Raw genomic sequence first — 5,453 nt, forward strand, 5'->3', positions numbered from 1 at the left:
GGTATTGAGCCTATGTATCCACATAGACTCAAGCTGCAGCAATTTTTTGCCCCTGTTGCCCCCTCGAGGGGACTCAGGGACATGGTCAATGATACGATGTTTAAACGTAGCCATGCTGTGCCTATGTTCCAAAAAATGCTTGGCTACTGGCTGCTCCCCATCCCCAGATGCCAGCGCGTTCCTGATGGCAAGCCTGTGCTGCGCCATCCTCACCTTAAATTGGCATTCAGTTTTGCCAATATAGTAACGCCCACATGGGCAAATGATGGCATAAACCACAAATTTTGAAGTACACGTGAGGGGCCATCTGATGTTAAATTTCTTACCCAAATAGGGATGTGAGATGCTGTCTCCAGGGGACATATGTGTACACGTAGTGCATCCTGAGCACTTAAAACAACCATTTTTGCGAGATAAGAAATGCCTGGGAAGAGGTGGCTTAAACCTTGTCATATCAGTTTTAACTAGCCAATCTCTGATATTTCTGCCTCGTGTATAACTAGGCATCACCCTCTTGTCTCGAAAGTCTTTCAAGTCTGGGTCTGTGGCCACCAAAGGCCACAATTGACGCAGCTTCTTGGCACTTTGCTCACTCTGTGTATTAAATTCTGTGATCCATGGAATGACTTTGGTCATATCCCGTGCCTGTGTGGGTGATAGTAACTCCTCCCTATTCTTAGCTGCAGCCTTTTGTTTGGCTGCTCGGAGGAGGTTGCGTGGGTAACCTCTTTCAGCGAACCTCTGCTCCATTTCCTCCAGTTGTACCTCTCTCACCTTAGTGTTGCTGTTAACCCTACAGACCCTAAGGAACTGGGAGTATGGCAAGCCCTGTAACGTAGGTTTAGGGTGAAAGCTGTCAAATCTCAAAAGCGTGTTCCGGTCTGACGGTTTTTTATAAAGGCTCGTTTCCAATCTCCCATCTCCAAGAGTCAGCTGGATGTCCAAGAAACATATCTCGGTTTTACTGTGGCTCATGGTCAATTTCACGGGGCTATCTGTGGAATTGTGCGCTGTTACAAGATCACAAAGATCCTGTACTTCACCTCTCCAAAACACTAACAGATCATCTATATATCTGTAGTAGATGAAAACTCTGTGAGCAATTGAAGAGTTGGTGAAAAATAATGCCCGCTCCACCTCCCACATATAAGCATTAGCGAACGAGGGTGCCACGGCCGACCCCATGGCACACCCCGTTCGCTGTCTATAATAGACACCGTCAAAAATGAAAAAATTATGTGACAAGGTGAAACGCAGTAATGAAATGAAAAAATCTATGTCAGGACCTGTGTATGCACTATTGCCTGTGATCAAATGCCTCACTGCTTGTAAGCCCTGTTCGTGCGGTATGCACGTGTACAGGCTTGTGACATCTATAGTGGCCAATGTGACATCCTCTGGAACTTGATCTATCACTAGCAACCTCTTTAATAGCATACTTGAATCTTTCAAATGGGTAAAAGTACCCTGCACACAGGGCTGTAAATATGCATCAAGATATATAGCTAGAGGCTCACACAGAGAACCCCGGGCAGAGATGATGGGTCTCCCCGGGGGTCTCTGTGCGTCCTTGTGTATCTTGGGAATGGTATAGAAAAGGGGAATAACCGGCCATTCAGGGGATAATTTTTGCACAATGCTGGTGCCAATGGTACCCTCATCTTTGGCCTGCTGCAACAGTTGGGTTAATTCGGCCTGATAAGCCTTAGTGGGGTCTTTGGATAACACACAATAAGTGTCCCCGTCCGACAACAGTCGGTGACACTCCTGTGTGTAATCCGCGACCTCCTGAACCACAATTGCCACGCCACTCGGGCGTCCCGTCCGGCGTCACTGTTCACTCCGGCGGAACCGGAAGTGACGTCGCGGCTCCCTCCTGTGTGACCATGGAGACGCTAAACAACAATAAAAGCATGTGTAAAAACCACCGTGTCTAGCAATAAGGGACTTTCATATGTGCCTACCAACTCTGGCGATGAATTTAGAATGAAGGTGGATGCATTTAGGCTACATCGCACATTGAAGCTCAAGGACTATTATTCTAAAATGCCATCCGCAACTTCCGACAATCCACTACCGGCAAGGGTCCAGAGGATAGGCCCCAAATCCCGTTTTGATCCGGTTTCCAATAACGCGTCATTGAAGACCTTTCACCGCATGTTGGACAGTCCAGAAAACAAGCCGCAGCACAAAAAATGGCATAACTTGCAAAAGGATGAACGAGAAGCCCTTAAGACGCTTAGCAAAAGGACTGATATTGTAATACGCAGTGCGGACAAAGGGGGAGCAATTGTGGTTCAGGAGGTCGCGGATTACACACAGGAGTGTCACCGACTGTTGTCGGACGGGGACACTTATTGTGTGTTATCCAAAGACCCCACTAAGGCTTATCAGGCCGAATTAACCCAACTGTTGCAGCAGGCCAAAGATGAGGGTACCATTGGCACCAGCATTGTGCAAAAATTATCCCCTGAATGGCCGGTTATTCCCCTTTTCTATACCATTCCCAAGATACACAAGGACGCACAGAGACCCCCGGGGAGACCCATCATCTCTGCCCGGGGTTCTCTGTGTGAGCCTCTAGCTATATATCTTGATGCATATTTACAGCCCTGTGTGCAGGGTACTTTTACCCATTTGAAAGATTCAAGTATGCTATTAAAGAGGTTGCTAGTGATAGATCAAGTTCCAGAGGATGTCACATTGGCCACTATAGATGTCACAAGCCTGTACACGTGCATACCGCACGAACAGGGCTTACAAGCAGTGAGGCATTTGATCACAGGCAATAGTGCATACACAGGTCCTGACATAGATTTTTTCATTTCATTACTGCGTTTCACCTTGTCACATAATTTTTTCATTTTTGACGGTGTCTATTATAGACAGCGAACGGGGTGTGCCATGGGGTCGGCCGTGGCACCCTCGTTCGCTAATGCTTATATGTGGGAGGTGGAGCGGGCATTATTTTTCACCAACTCTTCAATTGCTCACAGAGTTTTCATCTACTACAGATATATAGATGATCTGTTAGTGTTTTGGAGAGGTGAAGTACAGGATCTTTGTGATCTTGTAACAGCGCACAATTCCACAGATAGCCCCGTGAAATTGACCATGAGCCACAGTAAAACCGAGATATGTTTCTTGGACATCCAGCTGACTCTTGGAGATGGGAGATTGGAAACGAGCCTTTATAAAAAACCGTCAGACCGGAACACGCTTTTGAGATTTGACAGCTTTCACCCTAAACCTACGTTACAGGGCTTGCCATACTCCCAGTTCCTTAGGGTCTGTAGGGTTAACAGCAACACTAAGGTGAGAGAGGTACAACTGGAGGAAATGGAGCAGAGGTTCGCTGAAAGAGGTTACCCACGCAACCTCCTCCGAGCAGCCAAACAAAAGGCTGCAGCTAAGAATAGGGAGGAGTTACTATCACCCACACGGGCACGGGATATGACCAAAGTCATTCCATGGATCACAGAATTTAATACACAGAGTGAGCAAAGTGCCAAGAAGCTGCGTCAATTGTGGCCTTTGGTGGCCACAGACCCAGACTTGAAAGCCTTTCGAGACAAGAGGGTGATGCCTAGTTATACACGAGGCAGAAATATCAGAGATTGGCTAGTTAAAACTGATATGACAAGGTTTAAGCCACCTCTTCCCATGCATTTCTTATCTCGCAAAAATGGTTGTTTTAAGTGCTCAGGATGCACTACGTGTACACATATGTCCCCTGGAGACAGCATCTCACATCCCTATTCGGGTAAGAAATTTAACATCAGATGGCCCCTCACGTGTACTTCAAAATTTGTGGTTTATGCCATCATTTGCCCATGTGGGCGTTACTATATTGGCAAAACTGAATGCCAATTTAAGGTGAGGATGGCGCAGCACAGGCTTGCCATCAGGAACGCGCTGGCATCTGGGGATGGGGAGCAGCCAGTAGCCAAGCATTTTTTGGAACATAGGCACAGCATGGCTACGTTTAAACATCGTATCATTGACCATGTCCCTGAGTCCCCTCGAGGGGGCAACAGGGGCAAAAAATTGCTGCAGCTTGAGTCTATGTGGATACATAGGCTCAATACCCTCAAACCAGGTGGGCTCAATGAGAGTTTGGGCCTCATTAATTTTTTATAAATTTTTCATAAATTTTTATAAATTTTTATAATTTGTCAGAATCATAAGATGTCCTCTATGATGTAGCAGGATACTTCTTGCCCCTCGTGGGCTAGTTTTATTAAGGGGCCCATAAAGGTGTTAGTGCAGGAGGTTAATTAATTAATTACATGGATGTATCAAAGTGGCACTGATCATTTACATCCAGTGATCTAGGCGTACCGTGATGCCATCGCCTACACTTGCTGAGTTTTAAATCACTGTGCACATGAAGGTGTATATATGGTAATTGTGACACTGTTTTTTTTAAATAATTGTAATGGTCATTTGTACTAGCCATTTTCAGATTGGTTAGCACGATTATGAATTGTTATGCTAATATTTAGGTGCACTTTATCTGTATTGCAGTTCATGCTACAGTCTTATTGCTAGACACGGTGGTTTTTACACATGCTTTTATTGTTGTTTAGCGTCTCCATGGTCACACAGGAGGGAGCCGCGACGTTACTTCCGGTTCCGCCGGAGTGAACAGTGACGCCGGACGGGACGCCCGAGTGGCGTGGCCAGGGGAGAACGGGCGTGGGGAATCTTGTAAAGGGGGTAAGTTCATTGCTATTTAAGATTGTTTTGTTCACTTGTGCAGTTATCCTGACGAAGGGGAGGTGGTCCCCGAAACGTAGATCGCACTTAATACACGTTTGATATTGTTTTCAAGACTCTGAGTGCCGCCTTTTTTGTCTTCGCTTATATATATATATATATATATATATATATATAAAATATTATATATTATACATATATTTATTTCCCCCTGAAGTAAATGTGGATTGTACTGAAATTAGTACCATTTGTTTGTACAAACAAATGGTTAATTTCAATATAATCATGTATTATAAAAAAAAGTGTGTGTGTGTATTTTATATATATATATATATATATATATAACACCAGAAGATAATGATGAGGCGGCACTCGGAGTCTTGTGATATAACAACAAAATGTAATGGTGGAGAATCAACGTTTCGGGGTTTCCCCCTTCGTCAGGATAAGTGCAATACAAACAACAGTGAGTTTAAATACAACTTACCCCCTCCTACAGTTCATCCCCTTCTGGCCGGTGTCGCTTGCCGCGCCGTCCCGGGCCTCAGCGACACCGGCCAGAAGGGGATGAACTGTAGGAGGGGGTAAGTTGTATTTAAACTCACTGTTGTTTGCATTGCACTTATCCTGACGAAGAGGGAAACCCCGAAACGTTGATTCTGCACCATTACATTTTGTTGTTATATCACAAGACTCCGAGTGCCGCCTCATCATTATCTTCTGGGGTTATGCAA

General features: G+C 45.2%; 1 long non-coding RNA gene across 1 annotated transcript in view; it reads left to right on the forward strand.

The window, feature by feature from the left end:
• Positions 1-5,453, forward strand: part of LOC135035164 (uncharacterized) — a 112,071-nt gene that overhangs the window by 103,123 nt on the left and 3,495 nt on the right. The window lies entirely within an intron of this gene.

Source organism: Pseudophryne corroboree, chromosome 2 (genome assembly GCF_028390025.1).
Source record: "Pseudophryne corroboree isolate aPseCor3 chromosome 2, aPseCor3.hap2, whole genome shotgun sequence".
Classification (NCBI taxonomy): Eukaryota; Metazoa; Chordata; class Amphibia; order Anura; family Myobatrachidae; genus Pseudophryne; species Pseudophryne corroboree.